Source organism: Pelobates fuscus, chromosome 1, assembly GCF_036172605.1.
Source record: "Pelobates fuscus isolate aPelFus1 chromosome 1, aPelFus1.pri, whole genome shotgun sequence".
NCBI classification, from domain to species: domain Eukaryota; kingdom Metazoa; phylum Chordata; class Amphibia; order Anura; family Pelobatidae; genus Pelobates; species Pelobates fuscus.
This window is the reverse complement of record NC_086317.1, coordinates 223,526,418-223,540,895: the sequence shown is the minus strand read 5'-3', so window position 1 is coordinate 223,540,895 and position 14,478 is coordinate 223,526,418.

The window sequence follows — 14,478 nt, the reverse complement described above, 5'->3', positions numbered from 1 at the left end:
GGAGTTTGTGTAACTGGAACTACCGAACGAGGAAAGCAAAGGCAATTCGTATGGAGATTGACTATACCATACTGAAGCGACAGACGTTAAAGGAACTACTGGAAGCCAGAGGGAAAGTAGCCAGCAGCAAAAACAAGGCGACAATCATTGCCGAGCTGATGGAGGGAGACCAAGCCCGCAGCGCTACCCCCCCGGCAGTTATGGAGGAAACGCTCTATGAAAGAGAAATGAGGACCAGGCTAGCGTTTTTGCCGCAACCGATATCAGATGCCATGTTAAATATGGTAATGGCAAATGTGCAGGAATATGTTATGGCACACAGCCCGCAACACACCCTGGCTCGAACCGAGTCAAACCCAGGGTCCCTCTACAATCCAGTAAAGCCCAAGATCCCGTACCAGGCCTTCAGGGCTTTTTGCGAGGAAAAGGACGAGATAGACGGGTACTTGCAGGACTTTGAAAGACTGTGTGATCTGCATGAGCTAGAACGGTCCGTATGGGTGCAACTGCTAGCAAGCAAACTAGCAGGTCGGGCAGCCGAAGCGTACCGTGCTGTACCCAGTGAGGACAGCAAAGATTATGCCAAAGTAAAGCGTGCAATCTTGGAGAGGTATGCCATTACCCCAGAGGCATACCGGCGCAAGTTCCGACACTTACGCAAACCAGAGCGAGATTCGCACGCAGAGTGGGCACACAAATTGGATCAAGCCTCCCAAGGGTGGATCCAGGCCAGCAACGCCACCACCATGGAGGAATTGCGCCAGCTGATGTTGCTGGAACAATTTTTTAATGGATTATCCCCGGAGACACGAGAATGGGTACGGGATAGGAAACCCCTGACCCTAACGGAAGCGGCTAGATTGGCCGATCAACATTTTGATGCCCGGAGACCCCAGGGACCCGCAGCCAAAAGCTACTCCCGACCCCCAGGACTACCTAGCACCACAACACCCCTAGCGCCCACCGCTGCCCCGTTCCGTCCCTCCCAAGGACAGATACCGCCACCGTCCAGATACAACGGGCGGGCCAACATCCAATGCCATTCCTGCAAACAATGGGGGCATATGGCCCGAGAATGCACCCAGAATCGCAGCAGGCCCACCTGGAATCAGGGCCGTCCAAACCCCGCACCCAGGGCGGCTGCTCACCATTACCAGAGGGACCCCGCCACTCAGGATTTATGGAGTGTGCAGGCGGAGGAACCTCTGGGCATTTTGCACGAAGTCATGTCGGTCCGAGCCACTGATAACCGGCAGCATCACCGACAACTGGTAACTCTTGAGGGAACCGAAGTGCAGGGTCTGCGAGATTCGGGGGCCACCTTAACCCTGGTAGCCCCCCATTTGGTTTCGGAGGGCACGCATACCGGCGGATCTGTGGCCGTTCGGGTAGCCGGGGGAGCTGTATACCGACTACCCACGGCGAAAGTACATTTGAACTGGGGTGCGGGAGAGGGGACAGTAGAAGTGGGACTAATGCAGAACTTACCAGCAGATGTTGTGTTAGGGAATGATTTGGGTCAGATGACCTCTGCCTTTGTTCCGCAGGCACCCTACCAGGAAGCCCATCCAGTAACCACACGGCAACAGGCACGCACCACGGCTACACCGATACACTCTGAGGCTCAGGTAAGAGACCACGACCCTCACCCGACTTCCATATCCTGGGATACCCCGACTACCTTTATCACCGAAGTACAGACCGATCCCACTCTACAAGTCTATAGGGACCGGGCACAAGCTGTCCAGACCGGGCTAGAGGGGGAGCATTACACGTGGGAAAAAGAGTTACTGTACCGTATCACGGCCAAGGACGTGGGGGGGTCCGTCACTTTGACGAACAAACAACTAGTGGTACCCCGGAAGTATAGGCAGGAGCTGCTCAGAATTGCTCACGATATCCCCTTATCAGGACACCTAGGGATGACCCGTACCCGGTACCGCCTAACACACGCATTTTTCTGGCCCGGAATCTCACAGGATGTGCGACAATATTGCACGTCCTGCGACGTCTGCCAGAGGGTAGGAAAACGAGGGGATCGCCACAAGGCCAAGTTATGCCCCCTTCCCATTATCGCCGAACCCTTCAGCAGGGTCGCCGTAGATATAGTAGGGCCCCTGCCAAAACCCAGTCCTTCGGGGAAGAAATACATTTTAACTGTGGTGGACTACGCCACCCGATATCCCGAAGCAGTAGCCCTCTCTAACATTCACGCTGAAACCGTGGCGGAAGCTCTGATAAAAGTATTTTCCCGAGTAGGGTTCCCCCAGGAGATAATATCTGACCGGGGCACCCAATTTACTGCTGAGGTTACCCAACAGATGTGGAAAGTGTGTGGCATTAAGCCCATAGTCAATTCAGCCTACCACCCCCAGTCCAATGGACTATGTGAACGCTTTAATGGGACGCTGAAGCAGATGCTTCGGACGTTCGGGGAAACCCACAAAGACTGGGAGAGATTTCTACCTCACCTGCTCTTTGCGTATAGAGAGGTTCCCCAAGAATCGACCGGGTTCTCCCCATTCGAACTACTGTTCGGGAGAAGAGTACGGGGACCTTTAAACTTAATTAGGGAGCACTGGGAGGGGGAGAGTATCGCTAGCGAAACCCCTATAGTATCGTACGTACTGGAGTTCCGAGACCGACTGGAGGCGCTAACCCAGGCCGTGCACACCAACCTCCAGGCGGCCCAACAACGTCAGCGGCGATGGTACGATAGGGGAGCCAGGGACCGCAGCTTTCAAGTGGGGCAGAAGGTTTTAATTTTAAAACCTGTCCGCACAGATAAGCTGCAGGCCATCTGGCAAGGCCCATACCAGGTAGTGGAGCAGCGATGCGACACTACCTATGTGATTGGCCCCTGCTCCGGGGTAGGGAAGAGACGCATGCTTCACGTCAACCTGCTCAAACCCTACCACGAGCGGATAGAGGATGTGACGGCAATCTGTGCCTCAGCCCTGGAAGATCAGGAGAACTTACCACTACCTGATCTGCTAGAACAGGAAGAGCCGGTAGAGCCCTCCCGGGGGGTTCAACTGGGGGAGCGGCTAAGCCCTCGCGAGCGTGCCCAGATACAGGCGCTGATCGTAGCTAAAGGGGCTACGTTCTCTAATTTACCTGGGTACACTCCGCTGGCCACCCACCGAGTTGAAACCCCGGGACAGCTACCTATGCGGCAGGCCCCGTATAGGGTCCCGGAATCAGTCCGGACTCATATGAAGGCCGAGCTGGATGAAATGCTGCAGTTAGGGGTTATCGAACCCTCAGATAGCCCCTGGGCATCACCGGTAGTCCTGGTGCCTAAAAAGGACGGCACCACCCGATTCTGCGTTGACTACCGGAGGCTGAATGACAAGACCGTGTCTGACGCCTACCCGATGCCCCGTATAGACGAACTGCTAGATAAAATGGCCCGGGGCCAGTATCTCACTACAATTGACTTATGTAAGGGATACTGGCAGATTCCTTTAGCCGATGATGCCATCCCCAAGTCGGCGTTTGTCACCCCGTTTGGCCTGTACCAGTTCAAGGTCATGCCCTTCGGGATGAAAAACGCTCCGGCTACTTTTCAGCGGATGGTAGATCGACTACTGGACGGCTTCCAAGACTATGCCTGTGCCTACCTGGACGACATAGCCATCTTCAGCCAGACTTGGGAAGATCACCTCCAACATATAGGGGCGATCCTAGATCGTATTGGGGGAGCGGGGTTAACGCTGAAACCGAGTAAGTGCCACATAGGGATGGCCGAGGTGCAGTATCTAGGACACCGAGTAGGGTGTGGGCAGCAGAGACCCGAGCCAGCCAAAATTGAGGCCGTGGCCAAGTGGCCTACCCCCAGGACCAAAACCCAGGTGCTAGCGTTCTTAGGGACTGCAGGGTATTATAGGAAATTTGTACCCGACTACAGTACCCTGGCCAAACCCCTGACGGACCTGACCAAAAAGAACCTTCCCCGACTGGTTGTCTGGGCCCCAGAGTGTGAGCAGGCATTCCAACAGCTCAAGACTACACTAACTAATGCTCCTGTGTTAATGGCTCCTGATCCAACTAAAAGATTTCTTGTCCACACAGACGCTTCAATGTTTGGATTGGGGGCAGTGCTGAGCCAAGTGGGAGCCGATGGCGGAGAACATCCCGTAGCCTACTTAAGCCGCAAGTTGTTACCCCGCGAAGTAAGCTACGCCGCCATCGAGAAAGAATGCCTGGCCGTGGTGTGGGCCCTTAAAAAGTTACAGCCCTATTTGTATGGACAACCTTTTTCTTTACTCACAGATCACAACCCGTTAGTGTGGCTAAACCGTGTGTCTGGAGACAATGCCAGGCTGCTGCGCTGGAGCTTGGCGCTGCAGCCCTTTGACTTTACTATCCATTACCGGCCAGGAAAACAAAACGGTAACGCTGACGGGTTATCTAGACAGACTGAACTCGAGAAGTGATCTGTGAGTACTCTCCCGGACATCCCCAAGCCGATCCGTTGGGATCAGACTGTGTATGCCGGCTTGGTTCTGGGGGAGCATTGTGGCAAAACTAGCCACTTCTGGACTGTAGTTATTAAAGGTTGTCCGTAGGCTGAATATGTACTGTGTCTTTTAACCTATGTATGTATCGTAGTGTGGCCGTTCGCAGGCTGGCCGCCGTATGCGGCCAGCGCACCAAGCATTCATACGGCGAACCACGGCTATCCTGGCCGTTCGCCGTACGAATACGGGCTCCCCATGTCGACCACACATTCCCAAGTCGTGTGGTACCAATTCACCGATTGCAACATTGTTGCAATCGGGGATTAAAGGCTCTCCGAGGTGGCCGTCGAGCCACTACCGACCATGCGGCGGTCGGCCATCTTGGATCCTTTGTCCCTGCAGCGGTGTTCGGTCGTCGAAAGCCTGGAACTGAAAAACGGCTACTCGATGATCCGAACGCCGCTGGAATTCCAGCGCGTTCAGGAGCCCCGCGTTCGGTCCATTGTATGTCCCGTACTTAGTCGGTACTTTTAAACTCACTTTAATGTTTTATTGTATTATGTGCGGCGTTCGGTCAATTCAGCTGGGATCGGAGCGGTATTCTCCCAAAGTGTGCGCTCCGACCCCAGCTATCTACCGAACGTTCAACTATTGCAAAGTACCGAATATTGTGTAATTTCTGTATTTTAATGTCAATTGTCGGTTTCGCTGCACGAGGAGATAATCCACTTAGTCGTCCATTTTAGTGGGAGTATCGCCCTCGTGCAGCAAGGCCTGTTGGGAAAGTCACGGTGCATGGTGGGAGAAATCCCCTGGAATTACTGTCTGGAAACCCCTTGCATGGGGAACTGTATAAATATACTGCCTGTGAATAAACCGAGTTAGTTGACTCCCAAACTGTGTTTCGTCCGGTTATTGGGAGGATGGGGAATATTGCCGTGCTTTCTGTCGTGACTGTGGATTTCCTGAGGATACCAACGGATATCGTGGACTAATATACTGCGGTCCGTAACATATATATATATATATACACACACACACTACAGCACCCCTCACACACATACTGCACCCCTAAACACATTACATTCCAGACACACACTAGATCCCTTACCCAACTCTGGATCATATACACACACTAGATCCCTATATACACTCTGATTCCGTTATATACACAAACTCACTAGATCTCCTACACATGCTGGGTCCTTCAAACACACACTAGATTCCTGTATACACACACACACACACACACTACATTCCTAACATACACACTCTGGATCCCTTATACATACACTAGATTAATTGTAAACAAACACATATTACACCCCTAAACACACACTCTCTTCAACCCCTACAAACACTACATCACCTATATACACACACACACTATAGCCTGTATGCACACACTTGCTACATTCCCCTATACACACATTCTCTACAGCCCCTAGCCACATATGCATTACATTACACCACAAACACAACACGACTAAAACCGACCTTATTACACAATACCACACCACAATCAGCTCACTCTACACACACGCAATACCACAAGCAGGCTCTAAACACATGGACAATACTCTTTCCTGGCCCTTTTGTCTCCTGGTATCCATTAACAGAGACACCAGAGACAAGTTGCAAGGAAACACAGTGCAAGCATGTTATTAAATTTGCTTGCACTGTGCAGAACAAATACAGGGCTTTTTTTCTCATGCTAGAGCTCTTTAGCAGAGCTCTGCCCTGGAAGAGCATTGACCCAACGCTCACTTTGAGAGGGGGCGTGTTTGTCATTGGTGATGACGAAACACTTCCTCTCTGCCCCGCTGTGCTAAAAAAATGCCCGGGCCGAATTTTTCTCCCAGTCCGGCCCTGGTAATGACCATGCGGTGGGGAGGGTAGGCAGCCTTCCAGAGATGATACCTCTGCTTAGGCATTTCTGCAGTGCTTAGTTGCTCTTGAGTTCTGGAAGTTAATAATTAATGCAGTTCCTTTGGTACAAATGGTACAAGTAAGAAGACAAATGTACAATACATCAGAGACAGTACAAAATTTGACAACAAATCAAGCAGGAGTACAAAAATAAAACTGTTTACTTTAATTGGTACTCTTTGCATTCTTTTCTGGTTTCTTTTTCATTTCTTTTTTTATTTGAGGAGTATAATCAGAGGATGGAAATGCCTAGAAACAGCAAATGATATTGTGTATTTATACATACTTTGTATTGATTGTTTTAATGGGTTTATGGTGTAAGAGTTAAACCTCTATATATGCCGCTAATTAAAATCCTCTCACTTTTTTTTTTTGGGTGGAGAGGGGTCCATTTGTAGGTATACTATCATTATTATTATTATGTTATTATTTAGATAGCGCCAACAAATTCCATAGAACTTTAATGTGGGTGGATGAACAGACATATAGTTGTAACCAGACAAGTTGGACATACAGGAACAGAGGAGTTGACAGCCCTGCTCAATGACCTTAAATGCTAGAGGGGGTGGGGTAAAGTGACACAAAAGGTAAGGATAGTCTTAGACTAATGACAGTTGCAAGAGAGGAATCAATCGAGAGCTATTAACAGTTTAATTGTTACACTTTTATGAAGAAGTGGGTTTTTAATGATTTTTTGAAGGAGTGGAGACTATGTGAGCATCTAACGGAGAAGGAAAGTGAGTTCCACAGGAACGGCGCAGCCCCGGAGAAGACTTGGAGGCGAGCATCAGAGGTGGGAGTACGGACAGAAGATAGACGTAAGTCTTCAGCAGAGCGTAAGGGCCTAGATGGGACATACTTGTGTATTAGTGAGAATAGATAGGTGGGAGCAGCATTATGTAAAGATTTGATAGCAAGAACCAGAATTTTAAATTGAGCACTATATCTTACAGGAAGCCAATGTAGGGAGTGACAGAAAGGTGAGGCATGGGAGGTGCGGGCAGACAGGAAGATGAGCCTCGCTGCCACATTCGTTATGGACTGTAACGGCGCAAGTTGGTAGCATGTAAGACCACTGAGAAGCGGATTACAGTAGTCATGGCGAGAAAGGACAATGGAATGGACCAGCACCTTAGCTGCATCTGGCGTTAAGTAGGGTCAAATACACTACAGGATTCGGTGATAGACTGAACATGAGGCGTGAAGGAGAGGTCGGAGTAAAAGAGAACACCTAGGCAGCGAGCCTGCGTGGTGGAGCTGATGGTAGCACCGTTGACTTGGAGGGAGACAGACACAGGAGTAGCAACACTTGAGGGAGGAAAGACTAGAATTTCAGTTTTGGTCAAGTTGAGTTTAAGGAAGTGGGCAGCCATCCAGTTAGAAATAGCAGAGGGGCAGTAAGAGATACTAGTCAAGAGGGACGGGGAGAGATTAGGAGAGGACAGGTAGATTTGCGTTTCATCCGCATAGAAATGATATTGATAGCCAAAGGAGCTAATGAGTTTACCAAGGGAAGCAGTATAGATAGAGAACAGTAGGGGACCAAGGTCAGAGCCTTGGGGGACACCAACAGAGAGGAGTTGGGGAGAAGAAGCAGAGCCAGAGAAAGAAACACTGAAAGAAAGGTAGGAGGAGTACCAGGAGAGAGCAATATCTTGTAGACCGATATTGCGGAGGATGAGAAGAAGCTGTTGATGATCAACAGTGTCAAAAGCCGCAGACAGGTCAAGGAGAAATAGGATAGAGTAGTGACCACAAGATTTTAAAGCGAGTAGATCATTGGATACTTTGGTCAGTGCCGTTTCCACAGAGTGCTTAGCGCAGAAAGCCAGACCGAAGCAGGTCTTGTAGAGAACTAGACTCGAGGAAGTCTGTCAATCTTGCATACACAACTCTTTCAAGGATCTTGGATGCAAAAGGCAGTAGCGAGATAGGACGGTAGTTGGATAGGGAGTTAGGGTCAAGGTTGGGCTTCTTTAGACATGGGGTTACAGTTGCATGTTATGGAAATATGCCAGGGGAGAGAGAGAGATTGAGAATTTTAGTGAGAGGTGGAGAAAGAGAAGAAGACAGAGTACGGAAGGTGGGTTCATTTGTATGTCTATGGATAAGTATTTTTTGAATACTATATATATATTTTTTTTAATTCTTTATTTGTGGTGTGCAGAAATGTACATACACATATGGTTGGCCACGATAGCCGAGAGAAACATTTAACAGGTGTATAGAGGATACAGCATCACGGCATATAAAACAAGAGTATACAAAATTCTGCACAGTTTTCAATTAAAATAAACATGTTGAACTAGTCATTCGTCAATTTTAAGTTATGAGCATTCTGGTGTTAGGTGCGGTAACCATACAGATGAAATCTGCTCTATATAATTATACCCACACTCTACGTATATAGCAATCTAAACTTATCCTGAAACGGTCTATGACTGTAAATAAAACAGAAACTAAACATGGGCCCTCAAACCTAGTGTCGGACATCTCATTTGTTATCTTAAAAATATGAGTATGTGTGGAGGTAGAATCATCAGTGGTCTGCATCTCGCCCTGCCCTGCATCATATGTTCCCTAGTTAAAAAAGTGTAATATAATATGCCTGTTAAAAGCAGACTCTGGCTGCCCGTGTAACTTAGGCCCTCCGACCCAGGGTCGGTCGGGTCATTGGTCGTCTAGAATACGTTAGTATAGGTGCAACCCTAGGCCTCAGTGGTTTGCGTCTTATCTCGTCCTGCAGCACGTGCACTCTATTTCAGGGGGCAAGCATACCTAACATAGACATTCTATGACTGCTAGTACAATCTAGGCGTTCAGTTCTAGAGTCAAGCCAGACACTAACTGTCCAAACACACAAGTATAAGTGAAAGCAGAAATATACGTAATTTAAGCAGATTACGGCTGTCGGTAAAATTGAGGCACTCAGACTCAGGACCACACATTGCACTTGCTGCCCAAAATATACAGGTAAAGGTTAGAATGCATACGCTACATTGGGTTACTTCTTATCCTGTCACATATTGCGTGCACGCTATTCAAGAAAGTTAGAGGTACTTAGCGTGAGCAGTCTATGGCTGTAGGTAAGGCTTAGGCAGTTAGACTAAGGGTCAGATATTGCGCTTGCTGTCTAGAGTATACAGACATAGGTGAACGATCTACAATGGTTTGCGTCTTATCTTGTCATATAGTATGTGCATTCTATTCAAGAGAGTTAGATGTACTTATTGTAAGCAGTCTACTGTTGTTAGTAAACCTGAGGCCTTCAGACTTAAGGTCAGACAGTTCGCTTCCGTCCAATATATACAGGTATAGGTGACAATACATTCCACAGTGGTTTGCATCCTATCTTGTCATATATTATGTGCACTCTATTCAAGAGGGTTAGATATACGTATCTTACGCAGTCTACAGTTGTTAGTAGAAATCAAGGGATGTAGACATAGGGTCAGATATATTGTTTGTTGACTAAACTATACAGGTACACATGGAAATACATTCTACAGTGAATTGCATCTCATTTTGTTATATGGCATGTGTATGTTATTTAAGGGAGTTAGATATGTCTGTTGTAAGCAGTTTACAGCTAGGAAAAAACATTTGGATTTAGGGTCATACACTTCGCTTGCTATCTAGAACATACAGGTAAAGGCGAATATACAGTCCACCTTGGTTTGCATTTTGTCCTGTCCTGTATCATATACAATCAGTTGAGGGAAGCAGGATTCACTTATCGGAGGTGGTCTGTTGCTGTAAATATATCACAGGTCCGTAAGCACAGGGTCTGTCCGGTCATTTGTAACTCGGTGCCTCTGTTGTCTCCGTTCGGCGTTGAGTACGCAGGTTACAGTCCTTGACCCTTTCAGGTCCTTGAGGGATTCTGCGGGTGCCGTGTTCCCTATTGTGCACTGTCCCTGTACTATCTTCGCGGATCCTAGTGTCTCGCAAGCCTTCCGTGGGAGCCTGTTGTTGTAGTTGTAGAGCCTGAAGGAATCCCGCCGGGTCCTCGTCTGCAGACAGTGTCAAGATTGAGTCTTTTAGTGGGACCACCAGAGTACCCGCCACTCCCCATCGGTACCTGATGCCTTCGTCCCTCAATTGCCTGGTGACCGGCATGAATTTCCTCCGTTCCATTAGGGTGATAAATGGGAGGTCGGCAAAAACTTTCACAGGATGGTTGTCCACTGTGATGGTGGGCGTCTTTCTGGAATAACTCATTAGTGTAGCCTTAACCACAGCATCTCGAGTGACGGCTATTATGTCCCTTGGTGCATCTGCAGGAGCGGTCGGGGCTTTTCGGATTCGGAATGCTGCCGTTATCGGCAAGATGTCACCGTTTTTTTTCGCCCCCATTATCGCTGCCAAATTGTTCACATATGTCAGCAGGGCCTCTAAGCCTATTTCTTCAGGGGCTCCGCGGATGCGGATATTTCGTTTGCGGTGGCGTGTCTCCAGCGCCGTAACTGAGTGGATAAGTCTCTGGAGTTGAAGCGTTAATGTGTCTATGTGTATTTTGGCTTCAGTCAGTAAGGCATCTCTTTCACCCCCTCGTGTTTCCACGATGTCTAACCGCTCCTTTACGCTGGTTACCTCTGTTCGTACTCCAGCCAAGTCTGATTTCCACATCGCCCTTAAGTCCAGGAGAAGCTTTTTAATGTCGCCTTTTGTGGAGGGCAAGTCATCAGGGTCTGAGATTTCGGACCCAGATATTTCTGCGTCTGGAGTTGCGACCTGGGGAATCTCCCTTTCCATGGATGATTCTGAGTCACTGGCACTTTGGGGCCTACCCGGCGCCATTTTAGGCTGCGGAGGCAGTTGCGGCCTTTCGAAGGATCGCCTGATATCAGGCTGATATGGGCTCTCCATGCGGGCGTTTTTTTTATTTTTCCGTCCCATCTTGCTGTTGGGGGGTTCAGCGATGGCTGTAGTTTAGTTTTCAGGTAATTGCCCTTCTCTTTGTGTCTATTAAAGTCTATTTTTTGTCGGTGAAGCAGGAGCTCCGGGTAAACACGTCTGCTGTGCAGCTCGGCTAGCCACGCCCCCCTGAATACTATAATTTTTTTAATATAGTGGCTTGCACGTGTCAATTTTACCATTAACACGGTGTGCCTGGATTCTTTCCAAGTTTCTTCATTTCAAACTTGAGGAAAAACAACCAATTTGAAGGTGCTAAATCTAAACCACCCTAGAGCCTTTATCTCAATATTTTAATATACCTGTGTTTTACTTGCCTCCCCCACCACTCCTAGATTCAATAGACAGTCACTTCAGAGGTCAATTTAGTTGGTTTTGAAAAACAGGTGTACACAAAGTGTATAGGAGAATATCAGATTTAATACAATCCACCACTAGTGTTATAAGTGGAGTGCTCCACATATAACACTAGTGGTGGATTGTATTAAATCTGATATTCTCCTATACACTTTGTATACACCTGTTTTGTATATTATTTTATAGGGGGTAGAGTCCCTATATCAATGTGGTAGCTGCTACAAAACAAATCTTAATTCCAAAATATTATAAGCGCCTTATTGTCACACATATTTCCTATTTTTTAGTTGGTTTTGAATTTGTCTCAACAAATTGATAATGTTTTCCCATTCCCTGATCATACAAAGGCCCTATTTAATATTGTTGGATATGATTTTCAAATTATTTAATATTTTTGGATAAACTTTTAAATTATTTAATATAATGACACTCATAAAAATATTGTCGTATTTTTTGATATATTGATGTATTTTTGTATATATTTTATAAAACCATTAGAAAAGACCATGCCACAATACCAAATTGAGGCAATAAAGTGGTACCCATCCAAGTTCCAAAACTTGTTGTATAATGTTTCCAACAACTGTAGAGTACTTCAGAATTAGTACAGCTAAAGGAACATTCCAAACACTGAAACTAGTAAGGTGTGCAGTGGTGGTTATGTAACCAGGAGTGCCCTGGCACCACTACTGTGTAAGTAGTTAAACTGTTTGCTAATCTGGAGTCAGCCTGACAACTCTTCCTATCTCTCTAAATCAAGAAGAAGCAAAGCATCAGTTGGAGCAAAGCCAAGGGTGCAGGGTGAGCAACTTGTTGGAAATTGGTTTCAATATCCTACTTGAGGTTTTAATACCCTAAGAAAAAATGGCACCCAGGGGCTGAAACTCTCATTGCAACTTCTCTGAGATGATGGTGTTTTGAGGGAAGAGTGCTCTTAAAGTTTTGCAAATATCATTTGCCATAGTTTTAATTGATGTATAGGGTTCCCTTGGCGTACACCTAACAAAACTGTAACTGAAAGGGGCCATGTGCATACATGTTAGAAGGAACATTCAAAGCAACACAATTTCTACAGCCTGATGTAGTGGTTATGGTACCACAAGCAGTGCCAAATATCCATGTCAGGTGCCTGTAAGAACAGAATTATAAGGCGCCACCCGCTCTCCCCTCTCATAAAACAAACAGTATTTAAAGTGTGTTAAGTAAATTTAATAACTGGACATTGTAGGCATAAAAAAAAAATATATATGTATATATATATATATGCTATTTGACAACTGCATATGTATAAAAGTGCATATTTCTGCTTGTAAAGCATTGTGTTTTAATCTGTAAGTATACTGAGTGTATGCAGCTGTGTAAATGCAGACAATATTACAGATGAAGTTAGCTGTGATTAGAGTATAGGTGAGTTGATGGTTCAATTGGGTTAATGTCAGTGTTATCTTCTATAGACTACATAGGGTTAAAAGGATTAAAAACTTGAAAAGGAAACTAAATAAAGATTGTCAAAAAATATTGAAAGGGGCTATTGTTCTAGTATAAGGGTTATGGGTTATTGGCATTAAGGTTGCAGTGGGGTTTAATTTAGTATTTGGGTACAGAGGTTTTTAGGATTATTGAGTTTAGGGTTTGAATGTAGTTAAATTTAGCTCTGGGGTATATGGGGTGTTTCGTTTTTAAAAGTAGTCCAACATTTGAGACTAAGTAAAGGACTTTTTTTATTTTGGGAGGGGATAAATTTAGGATCAGGAAAAAAGGGGTGTTTAGTGCATATGGAGTTTAAAGGAGTATTAAACTACTATCAAAGTATCAAAGTACTGACTCTTCCATTCTGTAGTCTAATCAACCTCCTATGATAGCTTGTTGTGCTGCAGGAACTGTTATACGCTACTTTCTATTGCTATGTATTTCCTGTTAGTAGGCAAATGGGAAGTGATCCCTTCCTCTTCCTGTCCAGCCTTACACACAAACACTGGAGTAGCTGGGGAAGCATTACATTTTGCACCCTCTATAACTGCTATATTGAGGCTGACTGGACTACAGAGGACACTGGCCAAGGCTGCTGGTACCCATCTCACCCCATCAGCCCATGTAATGTGTCATTTCAGTGTTTACAGATTCAGAAAACAGATGGCCTTTACAGGTCAGATGCCTGTAGGTAGATGCCTACTCTGTCTAATGGAAAATCCATCACTGGCCATGAAAGCCTTGGCGTAGTTTCTGCATAATCTGTCAAATGTTTGAGCATGGTTTAACACTTAGCTGAGTCTAACCCAGGGATAGGCAACCTTCGGCTCTCCAGATGTTGTGGACTACATCCCCCATAATGCTCTTACACACATAATGCTGGCAAAGCAGCATGGGAGGTGTAGTCCAAAACATCTGGAGAGCCGAAGGTTCCCCACCCCTGGTCTAACCAGATACCTGTACTTTTTCCAGTCTTCTCTAACCGTAGAACTACTACAAAAGGTTGTAGTGGTTATGATTCTTACAATCTTCCTTTAATAGATGCAGTTTTATGAGAGGGGTTACAGGATAATGTGGGAATAGTTTTCGGAGAATTTGTGGAAGATGTGATATTTACATTTCACATAGTATAATTTATAAGAAGGCTGTAAAATATGCATTTTCTATTGGATGATGTGGTGAAGTAGTTAACCTCAATAAGCCTCTGATTTACCAGTGACTCTTTTGTCCATTTCTGTGCTCTGCCTCCTCAGACAAACACTCAATCATACAAGAATTGAAAGCCATAAAATTTATGATTAGAACATATTCAGGGCAGCTTCGATGCAAGAGACGCATATTT